At 42.2% G+C, this 24,921-nt stretch overlaps 1 long non-coding RNA gene across 2 annotated transcripts in view; it reads right to left on the bottom strand.

The window, feature by feature from the left end:
• Nucleotides 1–1,563: 1,563 nt before the first annotated feature.
• The window catches only part of LOC142601131 (uncharacterized), a 37,900-nt gene continuing 14,542 nt past the window's right edge, over nucleotides 1,564–24,921 (bottom strand). The window contains exons 3-6 of one of the 2 annotated variants that reach the window (XR_012834742.1): nucleotides 15,485–15,543; nucleotides 14,336–15,321; nucleotides 2,804–2,898; nucleotides 1,564–1,677 (exon numbers count right to left, since the gene is read on the bottom strand). This is a non-coding gene — a long non-coding RNA (uncharacterized LOC142601131). Of the gene's footprint in view, nucleotides 1,678–2,803; nucleotides 2,899–7,792; nucleotides 8,691–14,335; nucleotides 15,322–15,484; nucleotides 15,544–24,921 lie in introns of those variants that run through there. The other variant, XR_012834745.1, reaches the window with a different exon arrangement.

Here is a 24,921-nt window from a genome sequence, read left to right as displayed (position 1 = left end):
TTCCTCTGGGCGCGGCATGTTGCCTATATGGAATCCCATGTGCTTATAGGATCCACACGGAGACCTCCCTTGGGGTCACCAGTCATTTATTTCCATGAGAAGGAATGATGCGAGGCAGCAGGAGCATAGGCAATGTTTTCCAAAGGAAAGAAGAGGTCAAGGATCCTTCATGGAGGAAGCCAGCAAAGAATGGCCGTGGCTGGGAAAAGGGCCTGGAGAGGGAGAAAAGGGAAGGTCTGGAAGGTGATGGGCAGCCTGAACTACTTGGGTGCCCAGACTGTAATTAAGAAGCCACAGGCATCCAGCCTGATGCCTGCACAATTTCTCCTCTTCCACACACAACAGTTCTATTAACAGAACTCCAGGTGGGATTAGCAAGTTTTGCAGAATAATCACATTGTTGAGTCATATTTAATTTATGAACCACTATACACACAAGATCATTTTCTCATATTGACGCTGAGCTGATTATTTCCCATTTTGTATTTATGCATTTGATATCTCCCTCTGCAGTGTAGCGCTTCATACTTGTCATTAGTGAACTTCATCTTGTTGATCTGAGACCATCTCTTCAATTTATCATTTTGCATTCTGATCCTGCCTGCCAGACTGAGCAAATTTTCTAAGTGTACTCTATATTTATCCTCCAAATCACTAATAAAAATATTGACTAAAATCAGTCCTGAAGATCTCTGCACATCTGCTCAGAATACTCTCTTGAAATTTACTTCCAGTTTGACATTGAGTCATTGGCAATAATACTTTGAGAGTTTTTTCATCTATTTGTATACACACTGATAATCATAATTTTGCATAAACTGCATTTTGCTAGCTTACATGTAAGAATTCAGGTTACTAGTGCCAAAAGCCTTCTTAAATATATTGTCTACTGTTTCTTCCCATCACCAGTACTTAGAATACAGATATTTATGTCCTGCCACAAAACTGTGTCAATGCAGCTATGTCAGAAAGGAGCAATTTTTACCCCCTCCTTCAAATGTATTCATTTCATTAACGGAAAATTAAGTCTCCTTCTTTAATGAACTGATGAGGAATAAGCCACTCGATGTTAAGAGTTCAGGGGGGAAAAAAAAAAAAAAAGCTCTGTACCTTTATGTTTGACATTGTGTGCAGTATCAGCACAACAAAAATATTTGCTGATGATGTAGATGCTCCTTTATATAGCACATAGGACAGAAATGATGCAAGAGCCTATTAATCCTAAGATAGAATTCCTGGTAAAACATGAAAAAAAGAAAAGTACTTAATAACCATAACTACGTCAGTTTTACTGCTAGCACGTAATTAGATCAGAAGAAGATGATTTCAAAATGTCCAGAGCATAACTGCTTCCTGCTATTTAGGTGAAATGTTTCTGATTCAGAAATTGCAGTTCATCTTCTTAAATTTTTAAGCGTAAGAACCACTTCAGGGCCTCTGGCCCCAGAGTGGGAGCGGGAGGATGCTCCTTCCCAGCCTCCACATTTTGTAGTTTGCAGAGGAAAAGTATTTATCCTAAACAAACAAACAAAATTATATGTTTATAAAAGGTCTTGGGTTTTCCCTGCATGAGACCTCTCAGATGTGACATCTCTCTTTCTGGCATGGGCTGGAGGATTTTAGGGACGCCGTCGATCTGGAATGTAGCATCCGCGTGCCAGCCCCCTCAGAGAGGTGCTTGGGAAGAGGCCAGAAAAAAAAGTTGTCCATAGCCCCACAATGGAAACAAAGAAGTGAGTCAACAACCTCTTCCCATAAAAACCCATGTTAAGGGAATGCAATCAAGGAGCCAATCTGGGAAACAGCTTGAGGGCCAGCAAAGCCTGGCTTCTGCCACAAGCAATGAGGAGGCAGGATGGATTTCAGTCTGGTCCTGGCACCAAACAGCCCTGCTGGTTTTGGGGGGGATGGCTGGTCACACTGCCTCCCTCTTCTCTTTAAGCTTCCTGCTGCTTTTTCTGCCGAAGCTATCCCCCTAAGAGCAGGAGTAAACGTCATTTTGTAGGTGTCTGCAATACAATAAAAGTGGCCCCAGTGCAATACCCCATGAAATGCGTAACTGCAGACAGAGATGAATCATGCCACCACCGAGTCAGCTCTCACATATAGCCAGTGTAGGTGTTATTATGACTGTAACAGGCTTCAAAAGAATAAATCACACAAAAGCTAGGCTGGCAGCGCTTCTCGTTAGCAGTAGTTTAGGTAATGCTGTTCAGATCACCTTCTCACGTTACAATCGCTGTTCCTTGAAGGAGGCTTGGCTGTAAATTCTTCCCAACTTCGTGTTAATTCCAAAGGATAACATGAGCGTCAATTAGGCACTAGCATGACTCAGAAGATGAAATATTGCCCTTGGTGGGAAGTCAAGAGAGCGTGTTTTTCCCTGCCTTCACCGGCACACATTGCCCTACCCACTAGGTGTCCCTGCCAGCCAGGGAAACAGCATGCCGCAGCCAGGGCTGCATTTGCTTCCTGCCATTTGGCTTCAGCTGAAAACGTCAAAAACAAACAACAGCCCAGGAAACATGTCTGAAATAACTTCTTCTTCTTCTTCTTTTTTTTTTTTTTAAACTTCCTTTCTGAAGCTGCTCCAAATTCACGCACAATGCACAAAATGGAAAAGGCAGCTCTCCATTTTGCGGTGTGGGGTAATGGGAAGATTTTGACCCAAAGGAGGATGGTTTCCCCTCCCAGACAGTGCTCGGGCAATGGGCTGCTTTGGCTCAAGCACCACCAGCTCCATCCCTCCAACCTCACCTCTGAATTATGTAGGAGTCAGACAAATTGTACTGTAATCCCTTACCTTGTTTTGCTTATCTTAAAAATAGATGATATTCTAATTTGTCTCCTCCACCATGGAGCTGCAAAGTTAAATGAAGGGTGGTGATGTTCCTTTTGCTTTCCAGTTAAAACCATGCAAAATAAAAAAAAAAAAAAAAGAAATCAGATTACTATCAATGTGTGGATGTTCAAGTCTCACCAAAAAATGCCAGATTTGTGGGTAAATAGGGCTAGCTGGATGCAGGTGTTTATAACCACAGCATGGATTAGGTATAACACACATGTTCAGTGGCTTCTTCTGTAAAGAAGAGACTTTTTTGCTCCGCCAAGATTTGCTCCAGTAATCCCCAGAGAGTTTCTGGAGGTCAGCAGAGAATCATGGAGGAAAGTGAAGACATTAAAGGAAACATATACTTACAAATGTGGTGGCTTCTGCCAGCCCGTGAAGAGGGAAGGAAGCAGGAGATAAAAACGTGAAGATATGCTTGGAACTTTTTGCTTTTAAAAATGTTTTGTTTCTTTGTATTACTGAATTGGGGAAGAAAGGGGGGGGGAAGCCTGTTTGCTATATAAACTGGAGAAACTCATTCCACGTTTTAGTACTTCTCTTTCCTGATCTGTCAAAGAAGGGCAACAGCATTTCCCCGTCTCGTGTTGATGCTCGCTTACAAACAGCCCGAGGTCCTCAGAAAGGAGAAGGGAAAACACATAGCAGAACCGGGTTTGCTGAAGCCATCACACATGATGATTTCTGTATCAGATGTCTCGTCTGAAGGCCCTGCAATTTGAAGCCATCATCGGAGATCGCAGCCTATTGCATCGTGCACCGCACAAACACAGCGAGAGACAATCCCTGTCACAAAGGACTTACTCTCTAAATAGAGTAATAAGATGGAGGAAAAGAAGCAGGGGGAATTAGAAATGAGTTGACTATCTCAGGGTGGCACAGTTGGGTGAGGACGCCAGAGGCAGAAGCCTGGTATTCCAATTTCCAGCCCAGCAATCTGCTCTTTCTCACAGACAACCACCTTTTGCTGTTCTAATGCTTACAGGGTGTTAACAGCGTTACAGATTATTATATATGACTTGGTATTTTTAACTCGTGGGAGCTTTACATATAGGCACACACCCCACTGAACTCGGTTGCCCTCAGGGACAGCCCCCCCTGCCCAGCCCTAACGCAGTTTGGAGGGCGCTGGGCTAGTGACTGTAAGGTGACCTTCAGAGCAGAAATGTGATCCAAGCAAAGGGAGAGGAGGAGAGCCCAGCTCTTGTGAAATCTGGCTGTTGAAACACCTTCACGTCTTGCAACACAAAGTCAAAAACCTCTTTGTCTTAAAGATTTAAGAATAGACATAGGAAGAACTGTATTTATCTCATGTTAATCACCTAGGCAACTGGGAAAGCAGAAGTAAGCTTCACTTTCTAGTGGGTTTTAGAACCTGCCAGTTCATTCAAACACCTTTTTCCGGCACATCAAAAATACATGTAGTCCTGCTGCAAATTTGCATTTTTTAGAACAAAAATTGTACCGATAAACAATCAGTTTGGGCTTGTAGCTTTGCCTTTAACTCAGGCATTGTGTGCCCCAGGATCTGCATTAGAAGTATAAGCCTCTCTCCTTTAATTTCCATTCTAATTTCTCCTCTTGGGGATCCCACAGTTGCGACAGCAAGGATTTGCTAGAGACTACAGCCAAGGAACGGGCTGGGAAATGCCCTCTCCTTTCCCTGTCAGTAGGGAACAGCTAAAAGCCTCTCACTCAAGACTGAAAGGTGTTGTGAAGGATATATCCTGAAAATGAAATAACACTGCATACACAGACCTGCAGTTGGTGTTAGAACTCTGCAACACAGCTTTCAGTAAGCGAAAAACAATCCAGCCTGCCATGGGGTCTTGCAGGATTCAAGTCTCAACTCGTACCTTTATCATGGACTTGGTCAGGAAGGAGGCAGGAAGGCTGTGTCTCCTAGCAAGGGAGAACAGCAAGGTTCTATTTTTCCAAGTGATTCATTCAAATTTAGGGTTATTTTTGTAAATAAAGGTTAGTGTTAGCATCCGCTATTTTGCAGAAGCATGTAAAAAAGCACAGGTTGAAAATTCTCTGTTAAACTGATCTTTTGTCAGAAAATGAGACCTTTAAAACATAAAATATTTCACAGACAGCTCCTACAATCCTAAAAACACAAAAAAGGTTAATTTTCATTTGATTGTTCCTTTCTTGTCCAGATTGCTGTGCTTCTGATAGATTTTGATAGCTTTTTCACAGGCTTCTTTATTTCATAAATGGAAAAACCCCTCCATCATGGATGGTCCTTTCCTAGAAGAAAAACATGGTTTTAGTAATGTCTTTATTTACATTGTTTCAAAACCTATTTTCCTTGACAGGAAATGTTTATGAGGTTTGGCTTTTGTCCCTACATTTCCTAGGCAGAGTTGCTGGTGCTTTGCTCTGCCTGCTTAAGCCCAACATGAACTCCATTAGTATTATTTTATTCAGCACAACAGATTTTCTGGATTTTCTAGCTCATTTACAGCTATGCAGAGGGGGTGTGAAACCCTGATATTCTATTTGGGCAACATTTATAAAAACTCCACCCCTCCCAGCTTTGCAAAGTTATAAATAATTACACAAAAGCGCAAAGCTTTGGAGAAACAAGCCAAGTTTATGAGGTCCAGAAACTGGGAGAATTAGGAATTTTTCCATTCACTTGGATGAGTTTTGGTTTAAACACTAGAAAGTCAGATTCATCTGAACACGCTGAACGAATGGAAAAATTACAAAGCTACGGACAACATGATACGCTTCACTCCACGGAGGCTACTGAAGAAAGCAGAGAGAAGAAAAAGTGCACGATCAGATTGGCTACCAATCTTTTTGCAAAAGATCACAAACCAAGCAAGAACAAGAAGGAACAGAACAACCTTGCAAACCCTTTTAAAGGGGATAAATTGATGGTGAGGGTGAAGGGGAAGCGGTGTCTGTGGCCCTCGCTCTCAAGGCAGAAGAGAGCAGCGAGCACAACCTGAAGAGCGCAGTGCTGTGAGGTGTGTGGGTGTCAGAACCTGCCTCAGTGTACACGGACGAAAAGAAAACTCTTGTAGATCCAACATACAGGCTGCAAAGTTGGGGTTTTTTTAGCCCAAGGTCATGCAGCAGTAAAGGGGAAAGAACAGAAGGCCTGGAAAATTCAGAAAGTGAAAGGAAGGGTTTTGATGTTTCTTAAATTTACAGTTAATAGAAGGTAGAGATATACCGCTTATGCGCTAAGATGGAATTAAAAATGAAACATTAAAGGGTCACTCTTGGTTATTTTCAATAATTAGAATTAATGAATGAAATTCCTAATCATGTTGCATCTGCCTTTAAATTATAGCAAGGATCATGACACTTGCAGGATAAAGCCATGCGATTGTCACCACGTGATGGTTATAGGAAGTATTGGAATCCAATTATTTGCCTGTGGAACCATTTATTAACATTTTAAAACAGGTAAATCAGAATGCCATTTATTCATTAGAAAGGATGAGCTCTCAGGAGCCTGATATAAGCCTCAGGACCACTGATATGAAAGGAAGTTGTGTGTGCAGAGCAACTATCATCTCCAAACAGACTTGTTGAACCTGAGCCCGGAAATTATGAATAATTGGGCAGTCTTATGTGCAAAGAAAGACTGTGACATTAGCAGACAGAAAGTGTTAAGGTAGTGGAATAAAGGAAAGGGGCGTTGGGATAAAAGGGGGGGATTTGGCAAGGAGAAAGGTTCTGTGGCATTGGGAGCTGGCTGCACTGGGACAACGGGGGGGGGGGGGTGGGTGTCTCTCGGGTTTTGTAGGAAAATTAGAAGCTAAATCTGCAGGTTACAAATGGATGTAATATGAGTCAGAAGCCATATGTTGTTGTTTCCACGCCCCCTACAAAAGACACCCTCCCTAAAGTCTTGATCAAGGAACGGGTTGTAAATCACAGAAGAGGCAGGATGTGAAATTCAGTAATTTCCATTAACTGACACTAGCCTAAAAACATAATTGGTAAAAAAGTGGTTTGGGGCAGTCTATTAGCTTCTGCTTTGCTCTTCATCATTCTCATAAGTTCGTAACAGAGTACAAGGCAGTAAGATACCCAGCTGTCTATTAATAATTGATTTAACATAACACATGAAGTGTGTGTAATCTGTTTCCTTGTTCCTCTGTTTAATATAATCCATGAATCACAGTGACCAGTAAAGAGGCTGATTGACCACATGATGCTAACTCTTTTCCTAACTCCAGCTGCTGACTTGCATTTAAGAAAGCTAAATGTCTACTAAATACTTTGTGGTTGTAACAGGGATGCTGTGGAAAAGGGAGACAATTAATCAGCGGAGTAAGATAATGTTTGCTTTTGGATAAGAGTTTATAACTCTGCATTCTGCTATTTCCAGTAGTCCCAAGTCTGCCCAACATTAGATACTAAAATAATTGCTGTCAGTCATAAACTTCTCTCTTTCTGGACCAGTGTCTTGTCTCTCCCAGACCTAAGGAAAGGTTTAACTTGCAAGCAGAAGCTGCTTTTATTCTCAACGTATTGCTATAGGTATCAATACCGCGATACCTATCTACCCCACAATCACAAATTATTTCCTATTTTCAGTACCTTTTCAAGGTGAGGAACTGCTACTCTTCCTCTTTTACTAGCAGGGAAATAATGCACAGAGAGTGTGTTGAGAACCTGGCTTTGCTGGGGCTTTTAATTGTACTATTTCAGGCACTTCTGCTCGTGAGCATATGTGTGTTTTTCACCAATGCCAAGATACTGACTCAGTGAGTGTCACTTCCTTTGTTAGCTCCAAATGTGCAGAGGTTGAAAGGGCATCTTTACTAGTGAAAAATCTCTCAAGAACTTTTATAAATCATTCAAACTTCTGGTTGAAAATGTTTCCTTTCACACACTTCTTAGTGCCAAATACAGGCCCATCTGGAATCATTATTAATTCTGTTGAACTGTTTAATTCCAAGTGTGGTGGGTTTTTTCATTTGCTTCAAGAAAGACTTGATTCAGTATTTTATAACCATAATTGGAATAGTGCATTAAAGACTCAAAAGCTCATTTTTTTTTTATTCCAGGAAATGGCAAGCAACACATCTTGTACTCAATCAGTACCATTAGTAGAGCAATGCTGAAAAATCTTGTACTGTGTAGCTACCCCCAAGTTTAATTCTTTTTATGCATTTATTTTCCATACATGCAGAAATTAAAATGCTCTTTGGGGGCTTAAAGAAAGCTTCTGAAACAGTTAAGAGGACTTTTCTATGCATGCTTCATTGAGCACATCAGCCAGAGAACTAGAAGAATAGATGCCTCGCCACTGAAATGCCCAAGCAAAGTGCAAAGCATACTCCTCCAAATACAAACTCACATCAAAACAGTTGTTTCTGGTTCATCATCAGGAATGAACTATTAAATTCACTTTGCAAACAATGTCCCATTCACATTTCAAAAAAGAAAAACATAAAAAACAATTAGTGGTTTTATGTAAATCTGCTTACCTAGCTTATTTTTGCATTAAACATTGCCTCTAGGATTTGTATGCACATGTTTAAGGAAGGAGAAGTGTGAAATCTTGCTGTCATTGCCATCAATGGCACAATTCCCATCGACTCGAAGTCGGGTCAGCTTGGAACTTCTCCACATACTTCTGCATATGCATGTGATGTGGGGGACGCTTAGGTCGTACATTTGGCTATATTTGACAGCTGGGTTGAAGAGCAGTCGCATGCCTTCGTACATAGGTGGGGCTGCGTAGCCTACTCAGTGCAGGCAGGCAGGCAGGCTGGAAACACAGAGCGAGCACGCCTGGCTGGGCAGTGAAGGGCAGGAGTTGCATCCACCACAACATGGAGGTTAAAGCACCAGAAGGTTTTCATCCCTAGAAGCAGGTGATTAATGTTCAGCTACAGGGATCTGTAGGTATGGAACCAGTCAGTTTTTAGAGTGATATAATTATAAATTCATAGCCAGACTGTCATGATACAAATTAGTCTCAGCACTCATTTCTTTGGCAAAACTCCCATTCTTTGGATGCCTTTCTGGTAGAATTTACTGTGACATGAAAGATATCCAAAATACAGATAAAAGGAGTACTTTTCCAAGTGCAAAATTCACTACAAGTATTCGCCATAAACTCACCATAAAATAAGCTGGAAGGGAGCTTTCATGTCTGGTCCATACCCCTGCTCAAAACAGGGTCAGCTTTGAAATGAGGTGAGATTACTCAGGGCCTTATCCAGGTAGGTTTTGGAATATATTCAAGCATGCAAAGTCTACAGCCTCTCTGAGCACTTGTTCTAGTGCTTGATCATCTTCATTGTGAAGCTCTCCTTCTTTTATCTAATTGGGATTTATCTTGCTGCAGCTGCTATTCACTGCCCCTTGCCCTTTTGCTATGCACCCCCAAGAAGAGTCTGGCTTCGTCTCCTCTATAGCCACTTACTAGGTAGTTACAGAGAGCAATAAGATACCCCCTTAGCCATCTCTTCTCCAGGATGAACAACCAGCTTTCTCAACCTGTCCTTGCAGACCATACGCTCCAGCTCCCTGAGCATCCTGGTAGCTGTTGCTGAACTTGCTCCAGTATAGAATCACAGAATGGTTTGGGCTGGAAAGGACCTCAAAGATCATCTAGTTCCAACCCCCCTGCCATGGGCAGGGACACCCTCCAATAGACCAGGTTGCCCAAAGCCCCATCCAACCTGGCCTTGAACACTTCCAGAGAGGGAACATCCGCAGCTCCTCTGGGCAACTTGTTCCAGTGTCTCACCATCCTCACAGTAAAAATGTCCATGTCTTCCTTGTAGCAAGGAGCCCGAAACTGGACACTGCTCTGCAGACATGGTCTTACCATGTCTGTGCAGAGTAGCGGGGAGTAATCACTTCCCCTGAGCTGCTGGCTGCACTCTTGCTAATAAAGCCAGTATGCTGCTGGCCTTCTTGGCCATGAGGCCACACTGCTGACTCCTGTTCAACTTGTTGTCTACCAGGACCCTCGGGCCTTCCCTTCAAAGCTGCTTTCTAGCCAGCTGGACCCCAGCCTATGCTGTTGCAGAAGGCAGGGACTGGGAGAATGCAGAACCACCCACTGTAGGAGAAGATCAGGTTCGAGATTATCTAAGGAACCTGAAGGTGCACAAGTCCATGGGACCTGATGAGTTGCATCCGTGGGTCTGAGGGAACTGGCAGATGAAGTGGCTAAGCCACTCTCCATCATATTTGAGAAGGCCTGGCAGTCTGGAAGTTCCCGCTGACTGGAAAAGGGGGAACATAACCCCCATTTTTAAGAAGGGTAAAAAGGAAGACCCAGGGAACTACAGGCCGGTCAGTCTCACCTCCGTGCCTGGCAAGATCATGGAAACTATGCTCAGGCACATGGAAAATAAGGTGATTGGTGACAGCCAACATGGCTTCCCTAAGGGCAAATCGTGCCTAACAAACTTGGTGGCCTTCTATGATGGGGTTACAGTGTTGGTGTACAAGGGAAGATCAACTGACATCATCTACCTGGACTTGTGCAAGACATTTGACACTGTCCCACATGACATCCTTGTGTCTAAATTGGAGAGACATGGATTCGATGGATGGACCACTTGGTGGATAAGGAATTGGCTGGATGGTCGCACTCAAAGAGTTGTGGTCAACAGCTCAATGTCCAAGTGGAGAACAGTAATGAGTGGTGTTCCTCAGGGGTCGGTACTGGGACTGGCACTGTTAACATCTTTGTTGGCGACGTGGACAGTGGGATCGAGTGCACCCTCAGCAAGTTTGCTGACAACACCAAGCTGTGTGGTGTGGTCGACACGCTGGAGGGAAGGGATGCCATCCAGAGGGACCTTGACAGGCTGGAGAGGTGGGCCCGTGCAAACCACATGAAGTTCAACAAGGCCAAGTGCAAGGTCCTGCACGTGGGTTGGCGCAATCCCAAGCATGATTATAGGCTGGGCGAGGAATGGATTGAGGGCAGCCCCAAGGAGAAGGACTTGGGGGTATTGATTGATGAGAAGCTCAACATGAGCCAGCAGTGTGCGCTTGCAGCCCAGAAAGCCAACCGTGTCCTGGGCTGCATCAAAAGAGGTGTGACCGGCAGGTCGAGGGAGGTGATCCTGCCCCTCTACTCCGCTCTGGTGAGACCCCACCTGGAGTACTGCGTCCAGTTCTGGGGGCCCCAGTACAAGAAAGACATGGAGCTGTTGGAGCAAGTCCAGAGGAGGCCACGAAGCTGATTGGAGGGCTGGATCACCTCTCCTGTGAGGACAGGCTGAGAGAGTTGGGATTGTTCAGCCTGAAAAAAAGGCAGCTCCGGGGAGATCTAATTGCAGCTTACCAGTATCTAAAGGGGGCCTACAGGAAAGATGGTGAGGGACTGTGTAGTGTAGTGACAGGACAAGGGGTAATGGGTTTAAGCTGAAGGAGGGTCGATTTACATTAGATGTTAGAAAGAAATTCTTTACTGTGAGAGTGGTGAGACACTGGAACAGGTTGCCCATAGAGGTTGTGGCTGCCCCCTCCCTGGAAGTGTTCAAGGCCAGGTTGGATGAGGCTTTGGGCAACGTGGTCTAGTGGAGGGTGTCCCTGCCCGCAGCAGGGGGGTTGGAACTAGATGATCTTTGAGGTCCCTTCCAACCCAAACCATTCTATGATCCTATGATTCTATGGTTATTCCTTAGTAGGTGCGGAACTTTGCAATTGCCTTTGTTGAACCTCGTGAAGTTTCTGTCAACCCATTTCCCAGCCTGTTGAGATCCCTCTTCAATGCCCTGCTCTTCAGTGTATTGACTGCTCCCCAAATTTTGGGTCCTCAGTGAACGTGGTGGAGGTCCATCCTATTCCATTGTCCAGGTTTAACAAAGACATTAAATAGTATCAGACCCAGTAGTGACCCCTGAGGACCACCACTAATAACCACTCACTAGTTCAAGTACTTCAACTGTATTCCTTGAGCCCTGTGGTCCAGCCAATTTTCCATTCATCTTGTCATTCTCCTACTTGGTCCTCATGTCTCCAGCTCAGCACCCAGGATACCACTGGAGACTGTCAAAAGCCTTGTTAAATTTCAGGCAAACAACATCCACAGCTCCCCATTGCCTGCTGAGATAGCCATTGCTCACTGGCACTGTGCATTTCAGTGCCCATTGGCATCATTGCCCACAGTGTTGTCCACAGTGTTTGTCACAGAGACCACATGAAAGCACGCTCATGAAATCGGTTTCCCGGTACAGCTAATATAGCTATGAGGACTCAATTGAATACCAATGCCAAGAGACAGCATCAAAATAAATTTTGTTTGAAAATATTGCTGCAAAGTCATCATATCCATAGAGAAGCTTTTGATGTATCAACTTCCCTGGAATATTTCTATAATTGTTATGGCTCCTTAGGCTTAAGGAAATAATTTTCTGGATTTGGATCACTATGTTAGTGAGTCTAACAAGCCCAAAATAAAGTAAATTTTCACACATCAATCATTAGCATATTTGCCTAAGAAACAGTGTGCAGAATTCATGCAAAATCAACAGCTTATTCAAGTAAATACATATTCATAATTATTCTATGTGAAATATTGCTTTCCGAGTTTATTCAGTGAATACTAACTACATTCCTAACAAATATACCAAAATAACAGTTCCCCTGTTACTATGGAGAAGGAGAGGAGAAAGTACAGTGCTTGAGGACTAATTGTAAAATCTCTGGAGTAAGAACAAGATAGTGTGATTCCCTCATATACAGTAATAATAATTTAGCAGCCCAAGGTTTACATTCAAGGTTTTGGAGAGTGAAATGGAAAGTTACTGATGAGTTGCTCTAGAGACATACCAAAGGGTTGTTTTAGGGGAGGGACATTTTCCATCATTCTGAGATACAAGAAGAGAAAGTGTAATTCTCAGCTGAAGTGAAACAAACACGAGAACAGATTTGGCATTAGCAAATATGCTACATCTTAAATTGATTCTAGCTCGCTGGACACAACCATCGCTATCATAGTCAATGCCTTTCACATCTCCTGCAGCCCAGGTAGCAAAGCCAAGCGAGGATACATATCCGTCAAGGAATCAGTATGCACATGTGCGCACATACACACCTGCACACACATGGCCATTTGATTCCTCATCTCCATAATATGATTTTCTTGTAGCAAGCACAATGCAATCGTTCCACTTCGCTCCTCTGATGCATTGCAAGGAACTAGCATTACATGTTTTATTACCATGGGTATAGAAAAACTAGACTGCAAGTCACACTGATCAGAGAGCCAATAAGGCGAAGAACGCTCCCTGCAGTATAGAGCCTGCAGAAGCATTGCCAAGTAGTGATCGCAGCACTGCCAAGTGTCACTGCAGCAAGGCACAGAGAGACTCAGTACTGTGTTAAATAAAGGACGGGGCATGCTGCATTTCATAATGCAGCTAAAAATAATATTTTACACTTTATCACCTTTTTGCTGAGGATGGCTAAGCACTTTGCACAAATTAATGATGTTCAGGTTCCAAGCACCCGTATATGGTAGTTTTCCATATGGCAGAGGGGTTTTTTCATCCCTAATAGCACATTGCTCTCATTATTATGCAGTAAATTTTTTGTTTCTGTACACCAGGCCTGGGTTCTTACAAGGAAGTGATTATACTTGCCTAAATGGAGATTCTAGTGACAAGATAATTTACAACGGTCTGTTGCATAATCATTGAGCCAAGGTCAGGGAAACCATTGATGTAGCATAGTCAGGGCAGTCGTAAATAAAACACACGTCACCAAAGGGTTCACTCTCAGGCAGAGCAGACAGACAAGAAAGAACAGAGAAGAAAGAATCTCCAGCGCTCTCACCATGGTAAAATCTTATTCCCCTCCCTTGTCTCCACACATCCTGTGGTTGGCTAATTAAAGAAGGAGGTGTAGCTATCAATCTGATCTCACTTGTTCTCAAATTTACCATAATTTCTACGCTTGAGAGGCTGGTGAAATGAAACAGCACTACTACAGTTTTCCATTCATCAGCAGGAAGCAGAACAACTCAGGGAATTGTACTAAAGCTAAAAATAATTAAGAAGGAGGATCAGGTGCTGCGCAGATGCATCTGTGTCTGTACATGGGCATTCAGGCACACAAGCACTTGCTGGAGGTAGTAGCAGTAGCACAGAGGGAGATGAGCACCACCAGTAATTTTATCTCAACGTGTGAATGCTTGCAGATATACTCACAGCATACTTATTAGACAGGCAAAAAGGCCCAAGAAAACTGCAATCCAATTATGCTATAAACAAAATCAGCTTTTTAAACAAATACAGCCACCAGAATGATACCATCAGCAGTGCTGCAGGAGCCGCTCGGGAGCAACCACAGCACACGGGTGCTCAGCATGTGGCCCTTACCCCAGAGCACTGCGGGCGCAGAGCAGGTACATCACCTTTGAGCAGGAAGCTTGACATTTTCTGGAAGCGTTGGTGTGATTTCACGTGCATTGCCATTGCTTTGCACTTCTGCAGTAACAACAGAGCTTTTCAGAAAGTATTGGAGCGACTTTTGTACCTTTTTCCATACAGGCAGGCTGGGAGCGAGGTGCAGGGCTGCTGCCGGGGGCTCTGCTCAGCACAGCATGGATACAGCAGGTCAGGGACCTCCTTCGAAAGACAGACTGGTCAGGCACACAGATATCCTGGATCATCTGAGCTGTTCTTCAAAATCCACTCAGACAAGATGGCTGAGAAGGAAGATGCACCTGAGGGGCTGGCCTAGGATGGAGGATTGAACTAAATAAGTAGCTGAGGAATCAGTAGAACAATTTCTGAGAAAGAGTCTCCAACATTACTGCTCGTCAGCCTAAACATACAATTACTTGCCAGGTTCCAGAAAAAGCCTTTATCTAGTTTGCAGGTCCTCTAGAAAGTGCATAAAGAAGTGATAACAGGCCAAATCCTCAAGCCAGTGTAAATCAATGTTATTTGCTTGCGTTTGCTGGAACACTCACTCTTTATTTCAGTTAAAGAGCTAACACACGGTATCTTAATATGCATTTATGTTAATATTTGCACTTTGCAGGGCTAGGGAGATTGCGTGGCTGGCACATGTCAGACTAAATGTCACTTCCAAAAGCTAAGGGACCTAACTGGAAACTGCCATTCAAAGTAACTAGCTGACAACATGTGGAACCTCTCCGGAAAAGCCTTCCCACCTTAAGCACCTCCTTGTGATTAATCTTTCAGATAGACAATACACATTACTATTTTAAAATGCTGAATTTTTAAGGACAGAATACATTAATGAACAGAGGAAAACGTGAACAAATTAGCATCTTCAAGCACCGCGAGACCCAGGGAAAGAATACGTAGATAGAGTAGCCAGGTCCCTTCAGAGACCACAGCTGTAGCCCCTCTCTGCAACATTGCCTCCTGGCAGCGAGACTGGATCCAACCCCAGAATCCAGACTCCATGCCAATCGCTCCAGAATGTTATTCAGATGCACGGCACCATGGCAGAATTCAAATCAATGTTTCTTTCCTGAAGGCCGGAGTGCTCTAGGTAGCAAAGGTTGACATGAAAAGTGAACAAGTTGCCCAGCGATGATGAGGTTTTGTATCACGCAAGCTTAGAAAATAGTGTGGAATAAAGAATCTGTGCGTTACTGCCCTTTACACTGTGTCTGATCTTGCACTTCTATACAACTTAAACTATGAGTACCTGGCAAAACTGGAGATCATTGTGCGAAGACTTGTCATCCTCCTTCACCAGATCGCTCTCTGTAAGACATGATGGAGGGGGAGTTCAAATACATCATATTAGAATGAATATAAATGGTAATGACCATGCTCTTCCACAACACTTCCTTTCTAAGTAATCAGTTAATTAACCCTGAATTGGGCAGGCTTGCCAGTCAGGAATACAGCAGTTGAATTGATAACAGCTTCCTGACCCCTACTTCTCAAGGACAAGATTCGGTAACCCTTATTTATGTTAAATATTAGCTTACCCTGTGAGGAACCTCCAGAAATCAATAGGGATTGCGCTACAAGAGTAAGACTGGCAGAATCTGATACCAATTATAAACTGAGATTGGCCCTCAGCTGGGTGTTTCTGTCTGCTTTTTTCTTTTTTATTCTGCCTTTCCATATTCCTCCTCCCTCACGTCTGCACCCAAGAAAATACAGAACCTTCCCTCTTATAGGCATTTGAATGGTTGCTTTTCCTCTTTCTCTTTAATCCAAAAAGTATGAACATTTCTTGTTACAGGAAGGTAATGTTTGACAAACTTGGCAGATTTCAGTGTATTTCTAAATCTGGAAGGAGCCCAGTCTTTTTGACAAAATGGAAGCAACAATTTGTGGCTTTTAAATGTGAAGTGGTTTATTTCTTCTCAAACAAAAAAGTGTGGCTGAAATCACTACAGAAAGCATTAAAAGAAGCAATCTGGGCTTAAAGAAAAGGAGACATAAGATCTGCAAATTTTTTTTTAAACCAAAGCGTGTCGGGGAAGAGGTGGATATAAACAAGGGGATATATTTTCCATTCGCAGTTCCTTTCCCCAAATTTTACCAGAAGCAGAACACTCATTGGATAGAGGAACTGAAAGCCTAAAGATACTGGTAAAGAGAATACCCATGTGATGTAAAAGGGAGGTGGGAAAGAAATATCCTTCAGCCTTTTATTTTGAGACAGCTCAAAGTTAAATTCCGTCTTGCTGCGCATGGAAACCATGTCCCCTGAGAGCTGCAGCCTGGGTTTCTGCGTCTCCTCTCCGGTGTGGCCTCCCACATTGGACTCCTTCTCCTATAATGTCACTGCCACGTGCAGCAGGCTCCTTGCCTCAGCCCAGCTGGGAAGGCACAGTTTGCTGCTGGAGCAGTAGTTGGGACAGGGAAGCTGGAGGGCAGCAGGGGCAGCTCCCCACCAGTCTCGCAGGGAAGTAACTCAGCCTTCAACCTTTTGGGTTAGCTCAACGCACTGAAGGACAGTAAACTTAGGTTAGGCAACTCTAAAAGCAAGCCTCTTTTTTTTTTTTTTTTTTTTTTAAAATGTGTTCCAATGGAAGAGTTGTTAGCATGTTGTTCATGTGGCAGAAACTGCATTTTTATCAAAAACATTGTTTTAATGGGAAATTTCGAAGCAGGCCTATTCCTACTGAAAAGGAATAGTCAAAAAAAAACCCCAAAACCATTAGGATTTCAGGAATGCAATCACACAGAAATTATCCTTCCAATACTGATGTGCCAGCACAATAGATACCAATGTTTTCTACTACTGAGTGACTATTGTTCACTCTGCCTTCTTCAAAGCCAAGTGACATATTATGCTGGAATTAGATGGGAGGCATTGTACCTTGAAGCTACGTAACTGTCTGCGACTTTGCAACAGTGACTAGTTTTAAGTCTCTATTTCCCCCCAGTTTAGTAGGTATTTTTCTGTATGAGTTGGATGCTTTGAGATTTTTTTTAGCTTGTTTTTCTCATCAGACACTGTCTGACTGCCTGAAACTATTGGATACCTAGCAAGCTAAAAAAAAAAAAAAAGCTGTGTCTGGCTCTGGTGTGTTCTGTTCATGTCCTAAAGCCATGTCAGGTTGAAATAAGGTACACAGCATCTCTCCCATCCTCCTCCTTTGATAGTCTCCTGGTTTCCATGGAAAAAAAAACCTGGAGCATACACTGAAAGGGAATTGCAGTATGGTCAAATAGGTCCCTGACATAGATGAGGGGGGCAGCAGGTCTGCAGGCACCTGCCTGGCTGTAGAGACGGAGCTAGCAAGTCAGGAGCGTCTTATTCTTTCTGTAGATACAGACAAGAAGATTTATTGCTTAGTGTAGTATTGCCTCTGGGGTTTCAATTGGATTTCTCCCCAAACTGTTAATTCCTTTCATGTTCCTTTCAAGCTCCTCTTCTGTGCAGAAAATTTTAGAAGGAAATGCCACTGGATTACACAGCTGCTGTCTGCCTGGGCTTTAAATGTGCCAATTTGCATCAGTCTGTAGGCAGTGCTGAGAACAGGCTGGAGGTGACTGCAGCCTTCCTATGTTACTAGGTGGCATCTTGCAAATCTGAAACGATCGAAGGGAAAAAGGTGCAGAGAACTGGAGACAGCCAGCTCTGAGCTACTAAAAAAGAAAAAAAAATTAAAAAACCCTTCTTTTCTTCTAAGAAAAGCATGTGTGAAACACAGTACACTTGAGGGATACCCTACAAGACGTCAGCATGAAGCTAGAGTAATTGATGGAAGAAAAATTAAGTTCATGAGGTAAAAATGTCCCCATTTGTGTAAGTGATCAGGCTGGGAATCAAAATTGTTGAGAACAAGCCTGTCACTAAGCATACTGAAAACTTTTTAAAGATACATGAAAATACTATCAGTGTGCTATGAGAAAGCTGATTCCTATCCTTGTTTTGCACACAAATAATTTGGATGAGAACCCAACTGCAGAAATGCTGGTCAAAAGTGAAGCTCTAAAGCTTTGCAGTTACCTTTTCTGTTAATAGATAAGCAGGCATTTTGTTATGAGAAACATCACCACGTAGCATCACTACCACATCTTCTAATGTTACCTTTACACCACGCAAGAAGGTTTTCATCTCTGAGAGAGACCTGCTGTCTTGCTGTTCAGTCTTCGGGTTATGCAAGGACTTTGTACCTTGGCAGACTCAGAAGAAGAGGAGGCAATGTGAACAGCCTGAAAATTGGCTGTCTGCCTTTACTCTTGTTAAATCAGTTCTGGTGTTGAGTTGTCTCTTGGGAACCAGACAGAGATGTTGGGCTAGGATTCCTACATGAAGGAACTGCCTTGCATGTTGGCTGCACATCCTCATTTTGGGACTGGTACGTATGTGCGAAGAAAGCGATTCAAATTTAGAATACCCTCAGACTTTTTTTATTCCCAAAAGGAAGGCATAAGTATCTGCTAGTGATGGATAGAGCACACAGATGTTAGAAGTTAAGGCAACAAAACTTCAATTTACTGTCATTTGCCCTTCTTTGTATGACAGAGTTTTAAAGGGTAGAGTACAGGAAAAACACTGTATGCACTCAGTGTTTCCTTAGAGGATGGTAATAAACCCTTAGGACACATACTCTGTTGAACCAAGTTAGTAAAATGTAAGAAATTTAGTTACTACCATTCTAGAGATGCCAACCTTTCCTGAATGGTAATTAAAATTATTTCAAGACATTTCTAAATCTTTGTATCAACAATTTCATGATTGCAATACTCAGGAGTTCCTCACTCCTCAAAATTACAAAAAAGGCAGACTCTTGAGTTAGCACTTAAGTAAAGATCATATAGAATTATTTATAGAAACTAACTTGGACAGCTGCTGCTATGATTATCTTGTGGGATTCATTAAGGCCCTGTTTGACATTCAAATAAGTTCTTGTTTCTGGTGGCAAGAAAGAAAGAAAGAGAGTGTGTACTTTAAAGAAATTACGGGATTTAGAAACAAAGATGAAAGATTCAGAACTATCTTGTAGTTACTTTCTGCTCCCTCTGAAAAACTGGAAATATTATGACAAGAGGTATGGTGTCCTCTGATGTACTGCATAGAAAGAAATGAGAAAGTTAATAGGGAAAGCACCAAATTAGACACCTGAAAGAGGAGGATTAAAAGATGAATAAGAATATTATATCATTTGTCAGCATAGCATTACAGAACCCAACCCCATCTTTTTTTCAGGCTTCATTAAGCAAATGACTAGATAGGGCTACTTCTTTCACAGACCCATGCAGCCTATTAAAAAGGCAGGATACAGTCATTCCAGTATTTGCATGCCAGTAACGTGTAAGGCCTAAAAATTATTCCATGAACAATGGAAGTTCCTATGAATTTGTATTTCACATCTCTCTCCCTCATCCTAACTGGACATAAGTTTTCCATGTAGCCCATTCTGTGAGTGGGACTGAGCAGAGTCCCACCCCTGCTGCTGCGCATCCTCATGGCTGCTTCACAGGCACTTCCGCAGCCAAGGCACAGATGTTCCTTGTGCTTCTTTATTAAACACATAAGGGTTTGTATCACATAATCTGCCCTTCTTCCTCCCTGACTCTCCCTCCCAGTCATCCCATGATACCATGTAAGATCAGCTAGAAGCTTCCACTGTAGCTTTAGGGGAACTGAAAACATGTGTGCATTTTGCTCCTCATTTATCATTCAGCAGCACTCAAGGTGCGGACCTTAGCGATGCAAGATCAGAACTTGATGCATCTTGAGCAAATGCTTGCAAGTGTTAAAGATGTCATTAGTCATTCAGGCTCTTCCTCTTGGACTCCCATTTGCTCCTGAATATCTACCAGCCTTATACAAGTGTGTTTCTTTCCATATGTGGGCTGTAGGAAGTAATGCTCAAATACTATGATGATGAAGATAATCTAAAAATATATAAAATCTGAGTAGATTAGACTAAAATACGGACAAGGATATGTTGGGAGATGATCCTTTTACTTGAAACTTTCACCTTAGTGTGGCAAGGATTGAGATTTTTTTGCTCTCTTGGTACATTATAAATCCTGCGGATTTCCCTAGGCAAAAAGATATATTGAGAACAACATAAGTGGGTGAAGAATACAAGAACTGGCAGATTGAAGGGCCATGGAAGATGTTCTGCTTTTTATTAGCTTATTATGTGAATTTTATATTTGGGTTTGTGCTAGTTATATGCCTGGGAAAGATAGATTTCATAAATAAAAAGATCAGAAAAACCCCAGCATATTGCAATATATCTTCACCTGTTATATGTAGGCAAACTCTTCTTAGGAATGGGCTGTCACTTTCTGAGTGGTTTTTAAGAAGCTGATTTTGACCTTTAAAACCAATTTTAGTTGTAGAAGTTTTGAAGCTATACACATTAAAGATTGTAAGTGGACTGACTGGTACACTATACAGCTATCAGAAACCAGTAGAATTTTCCTCTTTATTTTTCAGTTCATACAGGTTTGTATTGCCTGGCATCTTGCTTTAAAAATTAGCTCAAAATAAAGCTCAGCCAAAAATCACTCTGATAAGAGTGAATTCCAAATTGTTTGGAAGATGGTTTTGCATCCAGGTGCCTCCGTTCTCTCAAGCATGCCTTTCTAGAAATAAGAGATTGAGTTTTAAGTTAATTAAAAAACATTAGACAAGATTCCAATTGGCCTGATTTTCTCTCACAAGACTTGATGTGCGCCTCACAATTTCTGGCACATTCCCCTAAATAAGCAATACATCACATCCCTGTTGCCATGCTGCATCTGTGGGGCTGAATAAGTAAAACCTTTCAAGTTATACAGGCATGTTCAGCCCGTGCCACTCAATTCTAGTTCTAGCTATACGTCCCTACTTGATTTACCAAAGGCTGTTCCCTTAGATATCTGCTCAACCTGTCTGATTTGGCTGACTGGAAACAGAGTTCTTGGCACACGTATTAGAAAAAAGTGAAAGGAAGAGGCAGGAGAGTGGAAGGAAAATTATCAGAGAAAAGGCAAAATAACCGTTCTGTACTAGTTAATCTGAGAGCTTTCTCTTAACTTGCATTATGTCACTGTGTACCTCTCAAATGCTTAACTACTGCAAAATTATTTTTGCCTTGGTTATTTTTACAGAGGCTGTGCAGATTGATCTGGAAGATCTCTATTTTGGATGCCATTAAGTATTATCTACTCATTCTCACAGCTGATCTATGACAAGAAACCAGGTGGTATCATTCCTCTGTCTTTCTGTTGGGTTCAGAAGGAAACATTTCACCTTAAATAGTCTCATTGCAAATTTCAGAATTTTTCTTTACACCTGACATTATCTCACAAATTCTGGCACTCTGAAGAAAGTCACAGGGTTGTTTTGAACATCTTTCATTCAGCCTACTCTTCAATAAAGATGAAGTGTTTATATCTACAACTTTTATGTCTGGAACACGTCGATACGACAGGAGAGTGCAGTTGCAGAGGTACTACAGCAAGGAGGTTAAATGCCCACAGACGTGTCATGTCATGAAGATTGATTTAGTTTGGCTAAGGCACCCAACACTTCCTTTTTACGTGGGGATGTTCCTGAAGGAGTATCTTGTACTTTGGGAATATCCTGATTTGTTATGTGATCTGAATTAACCTTTTACACCACATCTTCTAGTTTCCTTTCTATTTCTTCTGCTGAGTTTCCTTGAGAATCACAGTAAGTTTTGCTTCTTTACTGCTTATCAATGCCACTGTCTCTCTTGGAATCAAAATACCATAGTGAAAATTTCCAACTCATTCTCTTTTAGATCCACGTGGGCATCAATTTCCAAAGACGAAAAAACCCTTTCCCCATTAAATCATGCTTCCCGATCCCCTGCAATGACATCAGGAAATCATACACTGCCCAGCACAGCCTCACGGCTTCTCTCCAGTTTTCAGCTACATTTTGCAATTATAGGGGCTCTAGAGCAGCCACACTCCCATGCAGAGTCACACTCCCTCCCATTTCTAGCCCTGTGCAACAAGACGACCCCATCGGGTCCTCATTCACTTTAGGGTCACATCCCTCCCAGGACATTTTGATACCTCAAGCTTCATCTTTGTCTATCGGGGGAAGACTTCAAAGCGGTGGTGGGGTCAGGGTTCAGATCCTTCTCTGGAAAAACAAAAGAAGATTCTAACTGTAGCTTACGAGGATTGATGCAGAGCAACTGATTGCATTTTGTAAAGGAGAATGAACTATGCATGGGCTATCCAATAAACAAATGATTTAAAACAATTTTCAAGCCATATTGACTCCATGCTCCTCTAGGAGGTACCCTTAAGGACTATAGGGAGAAATTTATAGAGGAGTTGTACCTACCAGGAAACAAAGCACTGACTGATACACTAAAAGACTACCAAAGAAATCTAAGCAGTTCCATATCGGAGAGAATTTTCTTCTTTTTCTTGAAACGCAGAAATTTCGAAGTGCAAAGGGATTTCTAAAGTGCAAGCAAAGACAACAACAGCAGGATAGCCTAAATCACTAACTCAGGATTCCAGACACAATCTGTCATGGAAGTAGGTACTCTCATGCAAAACAGCAGGAAAGAAAAATGTTGCAGGCAAGTAAGAGGAATGCATAAAACTAAATGCTAGCCACATACATTAGTCCATTGATGAGTTATGACCATTAACCCACAGCAACACCATAGAGGATTATTAATCTATAACCAATCTTGAGAACATGAGGAGGGCTGACCAAGTTCCTAGGTAACGACCAGACCACACAATTATCCCTTGTGCCTGGATAAGATAGAGCAAGAGGAGTGTAAAATATCCTGAAGGGTGTTAAGATGTTCGAAAGATGTTTGCCACTTAGAATAGAAAGTGGCATAGACAGAAGGTCTGGTGATACAAGCAGGAATTGAGATAGCTGGGAAGAAAGGCTGGTATGAGTAAGATTCTCAATGATCATTCTGATGCTATGTGCTTACGAAAATAAGACAACTGAATTCCTTGGGCAAAATCCCTTGACTTCGTGCCAATTTGCTCTTATGACATTAAAACTTGTTTTGAAACTGATGAAGTTATATAGGGTAAGGGCAGAAACTGGATCTCTATTCAGGGAGATGCTTACAGTTCTCCAGAGGATGACAGGTAATAACACAAATGGAACTTTTGCTCTTTAAACTCGACATTAATAATGCCAAGCTATTCCCCTTTCCACACTCTATTATGACTAGTTGTTTTTGTTATCAATAGTAACAATTACTGGTAGTGCAGTAGTACCTAGAGATCTTAACCGAGATCAGCCCTATTGTGCTACATGCTTTGCAAACACCTAATAAGACGGAGCTTGCAGCTTCACCCTGCCCAGAAGCTCAACTCTATAAAGACAAGGCAATCAAATGGTAGGAAGAGCGACAGGAAGGCAATCAGCCACAGGTTGCATCTCAATGTCAGAAGAAAAAAGCAAAATGAGGCACTAGGCCGGATGGTTGCCAGTGCCAGTCTGTACTAACAGCAGCCTCTCAAACCCAGGCTGATTTGCACTGGTACCTTGGTGATACTTTTCCGGAGACCTGACTCTGACGAGGCCGGCTCTTTCAAAACAAAACTCGCACAAAATCCCCAGATTACTTGCCCACGCTTTCATTTCATGATGCAGACGTTTATTGGCCTCTAATAGGTAGCATAGGTTACCTAAACAACCTCATTGATTAAATTTTCACACTGGTACCTGGTAAAATATTACTGAGCAATTTGAGCCCATGGTAGGGTTAATGAGAATAGCTTTGTCTCTTTTTTGATCCATGCATCCTTCGTTCTCCCATTATAGCTAGTTATTTGACACAGGCAAACAACTGTTGGTCTCCTCAGCTCCAGCTGAAGTCAACGAACACCCAGTGAGACATGCAAAAGCACATTTGATATGAGGAACTACAGCCTGAACATTAGTCTTTCATCCGAAGGGATCGCAAAGCACTTTCCAAGACCGATTAAAAGCTCCACTCAGTTGCAGGAGGCTAGGAGACGGCAGCCAGGCTGACAACTGGCACATCCCCGCTGCAGAAGGATGGGGAGGTGGAAATTTCGATCAAGGATACGAATGCAAATCCTTGTTGCTACCAAGTCTCATAAAATCTGTGACAGCGAAACAGGGGAGGACAAACAGGCTTTGTGCTTTTTTTAATCTCTTGAGAGAATTTCAGATGTTTGTCTATCAAATGCATGGAAATAAACTTGAACACCCTGGGACAAGTTAAAATAGATATATTTCAGAGAATCTAAATGCTACAATATTGTTAATCCCCCCAAAACCCAGAAAAATCATGAAATTTTAAGAGGAGTAAATAATTATTTTTTTTGGCACGCTGCCTTCATGTTTTCCAAGTTTTCAACTGCAGATACCAGAACTTACTTTTTTTTCCCTAGAATGAAGTATTTTAACATATTAAGTTATTGTTGAAGTGGGAAGCTTAGTAAAAACACAACATTTAATAAAAATACCAACACTGAGACAAATGCCAGTGCTGGTGATACAAAAAAAACCCACTAAGCCATTTCATCTGACTAAACAACACGAGAAACAAAGGCCTTTGAATTGCTAACAAGCTCAATCACAAATTGTAGGTTTCGCTATTAAATATAATATACTACAAGAAACTTTATCACAAATGATTAGAGCTGGCATTAATTTGTGCTTGGCTTCCACTGCATAAAGCC

The sequence above is a fragment of the Balearica regulorum genome, chromosome 3 (assembly GCF_011004875.1).
Source record: "Balearica regulorum gibbericeps isolate bBalReg1 chromosome 3, bBalReg1.pri, whole genome shotgun sequence".
Taxonomy (NCBI): Eukaryota; Metazoa; Chordata; class Aves; order Gruiformes; family Gruidae; genus Balearica; species Balearica regulorum.
This window is presented reverse-complemented; position numbering and strand designations above follow the sequence as displayed.